The sequence below is a fragment of the Larimichthys crocea genome, chromosome X (genome assembly GCF_000972845.2).
Source record: "Larimichthys crocea isolate SSNF chromosome X, L_crocea_2.0, whole genome shotgun sequence".
NCBI lineage: Eukaryota > Metazoa > Chordata > Actinopteri > Sciaenidae > Larimichthys > Larimichthys crocea.
This window is the reverse complement of record NC_040020.1, coordinates 39671890-39685636: the sequence shown is the minus strand read 5'-3', so window position 1 is coordinate 39685636 and position 13747 is coordinate 39671890.

Below are 13747 nucleotides of genomic sequence, written 5' to 3'. Positions count from 1 at the left end.
CTGCAAACAGTCGCTCGCCTCTCACAAAGCGAGGTCACTCTAAACTCTTCTCTGTGGTCGTCCCCAAATGGTGGAATGACCTACCAACGGCTACAAGAACAGCAACATCCCTTTCTACCTTTAAAAAACTTGTAAAAACCTTTCTGTTTCGAGACTGCTTCCCTGCCTAACAAAACTAACAACTACTCTGTGCTCCTTTACACCTTTCTCAGCTTATGTCCTCCTCTGTAAGTCGCTTTGGATAAAAGCGTCTGCTAAATGCAATGTAATGTAATGTAAAAACAGTCACAACGGATATGTGCTTCAGTGTCAAACATAATTATATTATGTCATTGGGATGATTCTAGTCTCTAAAACACAACTGTCCCAGGAGACACTTGAGACAATTGATATAATTCTTTTGACAGTGAATGATAGTTCAGGAGTTTTTGTTTTTTTTAAATGAGATGTTACATCTAATTGTGCCTGTGTGACTGGAGAGCTGACAACTGTGAAAAGAAAACTATACTCTAGTAAATTCACCATGTCTGCTGTCATACTACTGTAGCAGATGATTCATGGGTCACATTTTGTGGGCCTGTGCAGCTCCAGGTTTTGTCACTAGATGGCATTATGTTTCTCTAAAGTTCATCTTGCTGAAATTCACAAATTTGACTGAGCTATGTGATGTTTGTCTTCTCTAACAGGTCAAAAATTAATCAGTAGCCCCAAAATATTCAACATAAAGGCCTATGCAGCTGCATGTGGGTACAGGAAGTGTATGATTAAATATGTTATTCAATATTAAATAACATTTAACCTCATGTTATGTTTTCTGTGTGGTATGAATCAGAAGAGCCCAGTGGCATCTGTTACATACTCATCCATCTACTCTCTACAGCTGCTTCTTGCTGTGCAGGGTCAACATCCTGGACTGGACTGTCACATGGTTTTAACACAACACAAACAAGCAATTTAGAGTTCATGTAGCGCACCTGGCCTACATATCTTTGGCCTGTGGGAGGAAACCAAGCATTTAAAAGAATAAAGTAAATACAGAAAATTACCTTTTGGCCAGACACTCTCTGCTTTGCTTTCTGTGACAAACAAATCTTGATTGTGTATTTTGTTTAGGCTCGTTATGTAAGACTGAGCCTGACAATAAGGCAATCAGGCAAAGAAAATGGGGTAGACTGGGGAGTAATCAGAGTCATTTTTGAGCTATAGATGGCAGTGTTGCACAGATAAAGAGCTTCTGGGGCAAGTTTTACCTTTTAAACTCCTGGTTGGTCACAGTTTTCATTATTATTTCAGTTTCATTGTCATTGCAGTGTGGCTCTCCAAACAAGACATGCAAGAACAATAATTCAGTTTTTCAAATGCAACACCAAAACAATAAGTCTATAACTCCTGTTTTTACTTGTATGTGATCTGCCACTGTCATTCACTCTCATTATATTAGTCAGCATTATATTGTAATGCCTGTATGACTCCTGTCTTCAAAGACCCGAAAAAAATCACGAGTGTCTGAAGAGTGCATAAAACAGTGCTGGGAAGCAGGAATCTGTGGAATGATGGGCTGACTGCTGCAGAGCTGTGATGGTCATGAGTAAACAAGGTCAGGACAGTGAATGGTGGGGCGTGTCAGTTTTCTGTGTGTGTGTGTTTGTGTGTTTGTGGTGAGACACCGGTTATGTGTTTCCCTATCTGTCTGTCTGACTGTGGGTGGCTACGCATGTGTGGCTGCACATCGGTACGTGTGGGTTGCCTTTGTCCTCTCTGTGTCTGTAGGTCACAGGTGTGAGCGACGCTGGATTAACAACAGGGATAGGTGTACGACTGCTCTAGGGATCCAAATCCCCAAAAAGGTGTGAGGTGACAATGCTAACCAGAGCAACACCATGCTGCCAGAATGAGGTAGTTGCACGGTGTAAATAAATATAATTGCACAAGGAGATACAATATGATATAGACTATATGATATATGGTTGTGTTAAAGAGTCTGACTGGCACTGGAATGAAGGAATTAAGAGACTAATCACATTTAAGCAGATATGGTGAAATTGATAGAAATAAGGTGTTTGATTCCAGTAGTTATGGAACAACATTATCACACATTTGGATTTGTGTTTCTGTCCACCTGATGAATGGCTCTGTTTATGGTCTCTACCAACTCCTAAAGGAAATATCTGACTGTCTAGATACCAAATTCTCAATTTCATTCACCAGGCTTAGCTCCATATGTTCACCATGTTGCCACTTGTCTGCTTGTCTGCCTGCTGTTTGGTGATGAGCAGGTAGTGTACACCGGCTTTTTTTTTTCTTCTTTTTTTTTTTTTTTTTTTGTTCAGAAAACAGCTGCTTGCTGTGTCTGACAATGACACGATAAGAGCAGGGATCCAAAACAGATATGTTGAATGTCAGACAGCTTAACGATGAAGGGAAACTTGCTATTAAGTGTGTGATATCTTGTTTTTGTTTTGTTTTTTAATTATAGCCACTTTAACCTCCACTATCACCATGTGGCACACTGCTGCCACTGCCAAGGGCAAAGGCAGACTGCAGCATATCATTTGCTCCACCAAGAAGGTGATTGGCTGCAATTTGTCATCCCTCCAGGATGTGTACTCCAAGACCAAGGTGTGCAGATAAGGTTTTAATTAACCCTAGACACTTCCCCACTGCGGTCCATCAGGACCAAAACCTCACACCACAACAACAGTTTCCTCCAATCTGCAGCTGGCATTATCACTAAGTCCTGAGATCCCCACTGACACCGACTCTTTAAATCCCCCTCTTTGCATGGTAGCAAGTTAATTACTTGTGTTCAAGAAACATAAAATCAATCAATAATCAAATCAGATAATCAAAATAATACCAAATTAATATGCAAAAGTAACAGGAACAGGTTAATCCAGGCATGGGTGTGAGGAGTCACGAGATGGATACCTGAACATTGCTTGATTCATTATGATGTCAGGCCCGCTGGGCCTTTAAATGGAGGTTGAGACTGGGGCTTGATGTTTGTGGACAGACCAGAGTGTGTCTGGCACACTCGGTACACATGTTTGGAGGATTTGTGGAGAGAAAACTGAGCCTCTTAACACAAGTGGTTTTCAGGAAAGCTTTGCAGAAATGTCTGACAGGTGTAATGTCTATCCCAAAAGCGCAAACAGACTCAGTCTCAGATTATTGTGTAATGGATATATGAAGTAACCAACAGTAAAGTGTAATATTTTGTGGTGCAATTGAATGAAAGAAAGACTTGAAGAAATGTATGGTTTTGGGGTTTTTTTTGTGCTTGTGAGTGAGCTGTGGTCAATGAGTGGATTAAAGAGCAAACCACAGAGCTATAGAAAAAGTGAGACCAGCATATGTAAGCGTCTATATACCTGTATGTGTGTGTCTGACTGTGTTTGTGTAATGTTTGCATGCATCCATGGACGTGTGTGAGTCTGCACACCCTTGCTCCGAGGCTCTGGTCAGACAGTGCATAGCTGTGGTGGGACTCAGGCTAAGCGCCTCAAGACTACAGTGAGTCAACAATGTCTGCTCTCACTGAGAGGAGACATGATAGGTCTTGTCTCATTTGGTCCTTGACTGGTGTGGTGGGACACCCTAAGCTTGTGTGTGTGTGGGTGGGTGTGTGTGATGCGTGCATGATTTTAAGTAAAATTAGTTATTTACCCAGATGTAAAGTCTATGACAGCAACATGCGTCAGTGTCTGCGTTTATGCACGTAATATTGTTTTTGACAACCTTCTACTCGAATAAATATATAAAAAAAAAGAAAAAATGAATTTGGTTTGGAGCTTTATGAGCAGGGGCGTCCTTAGGCTTTCTGAGCCTTGGATGATATTTAGCTTTGGGGTCAACATCTAGATGTAGAAACTTGCAAACGTCTTTGTGGAAATGGTTGTGTGGGTGTGTTTTGGAAGAAAGCAATGAAAATATAAATTGACATTATGCCTAAAACTGTTTTTAAAATTCCCATGGTGAGAATAACATGAATTATACAGCGATCTATCATTACACTTCCATAAAGTTGGGGTACTCACAAGAGACGGATTCACATTTAAAGGAGCAGGGACTAAAATATCCTGACTTTTATTCCCTGGCGTGGGTCAAACTTACTGACGCTATAAAGAATGGAGGCGTATGTGTGACATCACTCAAAAATCCACCCTCAGTTTAGTTGTCATGAACGAGGAAAATTAGCTACAGAGACAAAAAAACGTTTTTTTGTACCAGGTTGTAAACATTTAACATGGATGCTTATGGAGACTGACTCGTTTCTGTAGCCAGCCTCAAGTGGTCGTTTGAGGAACTGCAGTTTTTGGCACCTCCGCATAGGCTTCACTTCACACCCACAGACTGCCGCTTTTTGGATCCTACATTTCCCATGATGCAACTGGGTTGCTGTCTTTTCCCGTCTGGTAAATATTTTGCTTTTTTCAAACCCCACAACCACAGTTTGAAGTGCAAGTTTCCTGTTTTCTGATTAAATTTATTACCAAGAAGCACTCCCTGCAGCGCTACAACATGATGGATAAACTCAACTTTATGTGTAAAATTGTTGAAGTGGCCCTTTAAAGTCGATTCAAATAAAGCTGGATGAAAATAATGTCAAACGTTACGGTCATTAGACACTTGAGTGGGATGGAGAAACAACCACACTGTGCTCTACTTTCCTACTGCATGAGTCTTACAAAACAGTGTTTGTGAAATTGTCCTTTGAATCTTTCAAAGAAAATGTCACTTTGTAAAATGACTCAGGAATGACAGTATTATCCAAAACTCTTGTAAAAGCTCTTTTATGTGCATGTTTACCATAGCTACTGGCACCACATCGAGCCAGTGCAGGCGCCAAAATGAAAACAAAAAAAGACTTATACATACAGTTTCAGATCGTACTGGAGTTGTTACAGTTGCTTTGCAGCATTTGGAAATGGACACTGACTAATACCTTTACCAGAAGACCATAATGCAGGCTTGAAAATACAGCCATAGCCCCCTCATGACTGAGGTAATGTAGCAGTTGTTGTTCACTTATACCATAAGTCAGCTCTGCCCATGAGTATACTTAAATGCTTGTTTCATAAATATGCTATATCCTCCTATTTCAAGTCAGGGTCACAGTGTGGGGTTGGCTTCTATCCCGGCACAAACATATTCACTGTCACACCTAAGGAAAAGGCCCCAGTTCACCAAACCTGCATGTTTTTAGACTGTGAGCTGACACTGGAGCACTGGGTGAAGAACGGGAAATGCAAGAACACGGGAAGAACTATGGCTCAATAACCCTGTCCCATGTGTGTTTACTTACCAGGCCTCTATGGATTTTGCACATTCGTCCTGTGTTTCTGCTTTTTTGTGCTGTGACACCATGCATAACTGTTACAAACACTCCTGCCATTTTACTTTATCAAGCCTGCTGTGTGGGTTGGTGTGTTGTGCTGTTGTTGCTCTCTGCTTTTGAGCAGTTGTGAAACACTAAAGATGAATTCCTCCCATGAGAAGTGATAGAAAAAGAACAAAAGCATGTGGAAAACACACACAGTCCAGTGACCAGACTTGCTGTGAGGTGACTTTGTGTCACAGTTCTTGAGATTTTAAGATTTGATCAGCTTTATTAGCTCAACCTCATTACTAATTCTGATGACAAAACAAAAAAAACAAAATCAGTCTGCAAAATTGCAGTCTTTATCATGTTTCCTGGTAGAATTGCTCCAGTTTTGACCCGATTAATCAGAAGGTCACAGTACAAGATCAAAAACAGGAAGGTGCTGTTAGATGGCTTACAGTTTGGGTTGCGCCAACCAGAGTTGCATGTCGTATTTATTTTTTTTATGACTTTGGAGGAGCATTTTTGATGTTCACAAAAATTGTTTGGGCTGCCCTTAGCTATATAAATTCTTTAACTGCATGGTATTCCCCTGGAAAACAACAGTTATTCCTCCCAAACTGTTACAAAACTAGGTTAAGAAAGAAATTAAAGTTATGCAACATTGTTTAAAAAAGCCAAACATTTTATGGTTTGGTGGTATCCCTCTGGAAAAGGCAAGATGTCTCATAAAATAGTACAAAAAAAGAAGTTCATTTTCTGATTTAAATTCACCAAGTCTCCAAAAAACCACCATCTAACCCTTTTTATAGATGGCTGTACAAGATTAAAACCAGAGGAAAGTGATTTCCATTATTGAATTGTTTACACTCGAAAATCTATCTTGTGCACCATACAGACCCAGTTAAATTGCACTCTGAACCGCCTGTTTTCATGGACACTGGAGAGTGTATTTAGCTTCGTCTGGTACAAGTTAAATGGCCCTTGTCTGTCTGGCACTATTCCTTCCAGTGATATTTTTTTTAAACCAATGGGATGGGAGATAACTGTTTAAATCTGTTCCTTATTGTAGGGGAATTGAAAACTTATGCATGTTCAGGCAATCCTCGTCAAGACACTTAGAGAGATTTCTGAATGAACCAGTTGGATAATAACAACTATTTCAGATAGGAAGCCAATACAGAAAACACTTTCATGGCCAACCGACACAAGACTGTTTAGATGAAACATGTAAACAAGCTTGGGAAAATGAGTGAAAAGCAGCCTACAGGCTAGTCAACAGAAATTAGATGTGCCTCAATGGCAAGCTCAGACACATCAGAGGGTTTATATAAAGAAGGTGTGCTCAGTATGAGAATTAACCAAGATGAAACTGTGTTCATTTTTGAATAAAAAGAGTCATTGTTCATATCTGATACAGAAGCTTAGTATAGAGTCATCATTTTTACACATATTTTCAAACACAGAGGCAGACACATTTAGGGAAACAATCCATTTAAAGGGTGTGATGGCAAGCCAAGCAGCCCTTCATTTATGAAACCTGTCATTTAACCAGGATTTCCTGTTAGCCACAGGATGTGGCTCTTTTTTTGCTTTTTTTGCTTATGCCAAATGGTTTTACCGGAAGTCGTGTTTGTACTCTTTGATTTACAGAGTGCAAACTGTTGGTTTACAGTGCATGAGTACATACTGTAGAACAAAAGGCCTTGAAATAGCAAGCTGAGTGACGAGTGCTACTGCTGAATTTTGGATAGGCCATGTAGACAGATACATGATTTATTGGGGTGTATGGTGCTCATTTTTCCAGCATTTTATGACTTTATATATAAAAGAGATGGATAGTATGAATACATGGAAATAATGGTATTTCACGTCACGTCATTTTGCCACTTAGGTGCTGTTAGGATCGTTACTAAAGAGCATATGTTAACTTTATTTCTTTCTTTGTTGCTGTTATTGTGAAACAGCCATGACTCAAATGGGTGCTAAACAGCTGGCAGCGATCCAAAAGGCATAAAATGGGAAGAGGCGAAACAGACCAGAATTAAAACTGCGGCTGACATCTGCGGTTGTCAGAACATAGAAATATGACATTATAACAACAGCCGCCAGTGGTAGAAAATCTGCTGGTCATCACTTCAGCATATGACCACAATGTATTCATCCCATTTGTTTTCCACCCTGAAACACAATGTTTTTAGAGAGCACAGGGAGTGGATGATTCCCTAATAAATGTCACAGCCACGATCTTGGCCTCCCCCTCAGTTTTTCTTGGGGATATTTTTAGAGGGGCTCGGTCCACAATCCACAAGTGAAAAGGCAAGGAATTGTTTTTGTTGATGCTCTTCTTACCACTTCAGTGCGGTGACTCGTGATGAGCTGGTGCCTCCTACGTCACAAAAGGCCAGAGTGAGTGGGAAGCAGGCTCCGGGATCTATTAAGGGGGGAGCCAGTCACCCAGGTTATTGGGCAATGAGTGACGGGGGAATGTCCCGTGGATTTCCACTTGGTGCTATTTTAGGGCAACTGCAGGTCTGTTTTGAGTTTAGAGAAAAGCCACAATATCCTATTAAGCATTGTTAAAGTAATTGGGCAGTGTTTACTCAGAGAGCCTGCCTGGTTAAACTGAGACTCTGAGTCTTTGGATGTATAGATGGATAGAAGATTCCAAGGATGAATGGAAATAAATCAATCCACAAGTTTAGTTCAGATATGTCCATATAAACCAATCATAAAGAATATACTTAATCTGTACTTAAAGGACCAGCAAGTAAGATTTTACTGAGCCTTCAGCGATATAGTCACCATCCTTCCTAGCATGAAGGTGGAACTACCACAAGGCCACAAATGCATGAAAATGAAAAAGGCCCTATCTAGATTGAGTGTTTTTTGTCTGTTCTGGGCTACTGCAGAAACATGACGGTTCCTGACGGTTCAACATGGCAGAGCCTATGGAAGAGGTCATCATCTGTAGAAGGGTTCGATCTATGGTAACAAAACAGCAATTTTTATTTTCAGGTGATTATGCACTAATAAGACATAGTTATGCATATTATTTTCCATTTCTGCCATATTCCGTAAATAGAGCTCTTTTAAACACAACTTCATATGTTTAAATTTAAGGGCACATTTATAAACTTTGCTATTGTTACGAGAATTTTAAAGAAAAACCCTTAAATAAGGAGGACCGGATTCAAAGTATCAAATTTTAAGTTGAATTTATTGTTCATGTACAAGAGGAGCATTTCACAGAGAAAAAGGCTCCCCGAAGAGCTCTGACAGTTGGTTCTTATACATTTTCCTTAAAATGGGCTGTCTCAACCCCTGCAAATTGTTAACAGACAATTTGCATAATATAGCATCTAAACGGTTTTCTTCAACATATCCCTAATCAGTAGCCAATATATCCCCAACCTAAATGTCACCTCTCTGACCTATCCCTCTATTTATACGTTAGCCTGAACTGTACCTTAGTCCCCAGACATGTAATAAATAGGAACAAACATCATATAAGTTAAAACATCTAAATAGCAGTGTAATCCTAATTAAATAAACAGCTATAAATGAGAGATAGATGTGTGAACTCCTGATTTCTTGCCTGCAGCTGCAAGAGTCCAGCCATGCTGTGGCCTCCTGGCTCACATCCAGTGTCTCAACTTTGTTTGGATGGACTGTGGCTGGGTGCTGTGTGACACAAGCAGGTCAGACCCAACCAAAACTCACCACTGGCTGACACATAAAGCAAAGCTACCCAATGTTGTGCCTGTGGCTTGAATTGAGTACTCCAAATAATTCTAAAAGAGTGTGAGAGTTGTGACGCGTCATCTATTTTGATTCTATTCATGGAGTAAATGCAGATGACTGAATGATTATAAAACATACTAATTGGTTTTTTTTTTGACCCACTGGAAAACAATAAAAGCAATCTGTCACATTCCTGTACAATTATCATGTTAATTTTATCCAGATGTGTCTAATTTTTTTTCAGTTAACAGGGATGATTAGTCATCCCATAGAGAAATAAATAGCTTACATCACTTAAATACTAGTTTTTATGATGGTTTACTTGATTTCAATTAGCAGAGCATTAAAAACATTTTTTTTAGAAGAAAAGACTTCAAATAAGGTCAAAATGTTTTTACCATCATTGCAGATCTTCCATTTACTGTAAAATGAACTAGATTCCTTGAACTGACTTGTGACAGACAGTGATATAGTCTAAATTGCTGATGATAGATTGCCTGCTAGTCTGATGAAACTCTAGAGAGGAAGTGTGTTTCTTCTTCTTCTTTACAGTGTTGACATCATAAGAAGTCATTGACTCATCGTATCATCCAGCACCGGTTTTGGCTACATTTGCGCCCTGGGCGGTCGCCCACATTGCCCATAGCTAAAACCGGCCCTGGTATCATCATCATATATGATTTCACAATCATTTCTAACAATTTAAAGTTGTTACTTTATTGAGAGAAAAAAAACAACAAAAAAACAACAACAACAAAACAAACATTAAAGTATGTAGAAGCAAGCATGATAAATGCTTAAGCAAATAACTGACAAGTCTTTATTTACATTTTTTGTTGGAGAGAGGGTGCTCAAAACCAATCCCGCACCACCTCTGCCATTCCTGGCTGGCTGTTGTCCCGTGTGGTTTTCCTCTGAGGGGTAATCACAGTACCAGCAGGACACCTTCTGGTTCCAGAGCAGTTGAGAAAATGATGGGAGGCCATCTGCTGTCTGAGGGGAAAAAGAGCATCTTTACTGTGTCTGAGGTTTGGAGATGTCGGGTTGAGATTAGAGTCACACAAAAAAGAAAAGAAAACAAAAACCGGGGCCCAGCAACTGTCTTGCTAATTCTAAATTGGTTGTGTCTCTGAATCTTGCATAAGGGGACTAAAATGTGAGTAAATGTTTGTTGTTGTTTTTTCCAGAAGAAGGCCAGATACACAGCTTTTCTGATGAGTAGGGTCCTGTGTGCAATCAACATTTTGGGAAAGATTTATTTGCTCTTTTTGCCAAGAGTTAGAGAAGATCAACAACCAAAGGATCAAACCAATTAGCTCATCGTGCCTTGAGCTTCAGATGTGCTGTTTCCCCCACTTCATATTTACTGAACAGATCTGAGAGTGGTATCAGTGTTCTCATCTAATAAGTGTTAAGAAGGCAAATACCAGTAAGTGTATTTCCCAGAATACACTAATTTGTGTGTGTGGAGCTATTTCTTTAATAGGGTGTGAGTAATCAAATTCAAAGTATTTGGACTTCTTATGAATGACTCCTCAGCAGGTGCCAGGGCAGTAAGGTGGTAAATACTTTTCAGCTCATATCACTCGCAGAGGCATGTGAGACTGGTCTGGAGTCTACAGACTGAGGAAGCACGTCTGACGCATACAGTACTTATCTTTTTCCCCCATATCAAGTAGGGACAGTCCTGCTGAGAGACAGGAAGCAGCTCAGAGTCAAAGGTTAATCTCAAACTACGGAGCGAAGCAGCAAGGTCAGAGTAAGTTGGCACTGTGGGTGAAAGCAGGAGGGAGAGAAGCGGAAGACAGAGCCCAGTTATAATTGCTTGCGTAGGCTGAGACATCTGAATTTACAGGCTGCGCTGGAGCTGCGCCACTCATTTAAGATGCTTATTTAAGAGCAAAGAGAGAGAAAAAATACAGAGCAGATATTTTGTTCACTTGTTTCTTAATCTGTTTTAGGCCCCTCCCTTTGCTTTGAGGTTGCTAAATTTGTCTCCCCCTGCTCAAACGTAAGAAGCCAAAATGACACCATTATTTTGACTAGACTGTTTTTCCTCCCAGGGAGAGAGGCCAGAGGAAGTGTAGGTGACCTAGACTGGTTAACCACTGCTTTACCACGGGTTGGCTGGGGCACTGCCACCCCCGCAGCCACCCTCCGCATCCACCGCCTGCCAGGTCCACATTACTACTACTACACGCCATGACCGCAAGTGGCCCCGCTCCAGTGCCAGACTCCCATCAGGTCCCTTGCTGGGTGCTTTCTATCCCTCTATTGGTGTAAACAGTCTGCCGTCTGGCCATCATCTGGCACAGAGCTCCTTTAGGTCGTATTTACAGGCCAAATGTGTGTATGTTTGTGTATGTTAACCTGTTTTGGGACTGTACCAGCAGTTTGCACAGCTCTCGGTCTTCAGTGCACACAACTACTGCGTGTGTGTTGTTTTTCTCCTGCTTTTTCTCCACGAGTTGCAACACATCCAACCTCAAGCTGCTGTCTGGGACCAATCAACTGAAGAGTCTTGGCTCAGATTCTGCAGTGAAGTTTATTCTGGACGCAACAGGGGTGATATTAAACTAGAAAAGCCATAGAATATATGCGCACATTTACCTACAACCTTTATGGAAAAGGTTTACAAACAGACAACGCAGCAATTTCAAGACAGCACGTAAACTTGGTCTAGGGGAGACCACAGTACACAGGGCCCCTTTTTTAAAAAAAGTTCTCACACACCCCTAAAAATGTCCTCCTACAGCCAAGGACCAGATGTTGTCATCGGTCTACTGTTGATTAGAAAACACAAACACACGCGGCCGCAGAGATTCAAGCATGTCAGAAATGTGAGTAAAAACAAAAAGGGACAATATGCTGAGTCTCTTTCTCTGTCAGTGTTTGGCACACGGGTATTATTTGGGACAAAAAGGTAGTACTGTAAACAGTGCAGCCTGTGCTTCAGTCACACACACACACACATACGCATACTGCCCGCCCTATTGGTTGTGGTACACTGCCTGAGGTGTTTCGGACCATTTCTTGGTGGTAGCAACTCACTACTCAGGCTGAAGGACTGAGACATAACAACAGTCGGTCAGACCATGGGTATTTGTTTTGTTTAGATCTGTCTGACAGCTACATTAGGCTTTGTTACACTAATTTATTTTGTCTTAATCTTCCATTGGGTAACATGGAAAGCCAGCAGGATAAACTTTGGGGAGAGCAAAAGGTCATTCTGAACTTCCTGACCTTGCAAACACCTCATAACAAACCACACCCAACACACCATCATCAGTTCAAAATATTTATTTCTGACCAAGATCTTTTTTACCATAATTATAGTTCAGGTTTCCTGTCCTAATGTCACCCCCATAAAATAACACACTTTTCAAAGAATTTCACATTTCATTGAATTCACGTGTGTCATGTTACAGTGCACCAGGAGCTAACTTGAAGTGCTGAATTAAAAACACTTGCTGGAGAAGCTTGGAGGAGAAACATAAAGTGATGACTCATTTTTAAAAGAATAATAATCTCATATTTGCACAGGGCGAGACACAGGGCCTGGTGGTGGTCTGCTTCTCTGCCGAACTTTCCATGTTTCTTCTCTGCGGTGATGATGGCGGTGATGGTGTTAGTCCCAGTCGAGACGGTGTCATACTTTCCTGCGCAGCTGCTCTGCTGAAGTTTTCCCCTGTGTCCTGACCAGAGTGACCATCATCACGCCACCCGATGATGCTTTTCAGCAGACTACAAAGAGCTTTAAGGACACACACTCTTGTTTTTAGGCTTGTACAGTGTACGAAAAGGTCACATTTTGTTGTATTTTGGTAATTTAAGAAGATCTGTCCCCATTTCAGTATGTCAGAGTGATAAAGAGCACTGATAAGCTGCTGTTAATGTCACTGTACTCCGTCAACTGAACAATCAAGTCCCTTTTTATTTCCCTCAGCGTCCCTTTGCTCACAAAAGAGAAAAGGTTTCACACGTAAGGCTTGTATAATTTGCACAAAGTTGTGTAATGATTTCACATTTTCCACTTACATAGCAAGTTTCAGTGCAGTAAGATGACTAATTAACCAACCATACTCTCTATTCTTCCCATATCAGCAAGTTTTATTTAAAAAAAATGGCATGTGATGCTTTGTGCCACCGTGGTCATTTTCCATAAGGAATCAGATTAATATGCATATCTAATGAGTGAAAAACAATATTTCGTGCCTCACCCAGTATGTTAGTGCTAGAGTCCATTTGCAAAGATGTTTCCACACATTCATGTTAATATGCGTATTGTCACCGTGGTGATACATATGAATGGATTTGACACAATAGTGACTAGAGCTACTAATATCTTAGGTTTAAGCATATAGGGGGTGAAATTATGGCAATTATGTTATGTGAGTGTTGCTGGTCTCAGTTTTAAAGGTATGTCTGTGCACAAACAGACTCTGTGTGGTCAGACGACTGGTGGTTTGGGATGTGGGGAAAAGAAGGGGAGAAACGAGGTAAGGGGCAGTGAGTGAAAGTGGGAGGAGTACGTCTGAGTGTGGGACTGTCATCCCATTGAGGGGAGTAGCTGTGGTGTTTTGATTGAAATCCAGCAGATGTGGGAGAGAAAAGAGGGGTGAGAGAGAGAGAGAGAGAGAGAGAGAGAGAGAGAGAGTGAGAGAGAGAGAGATATTTCCA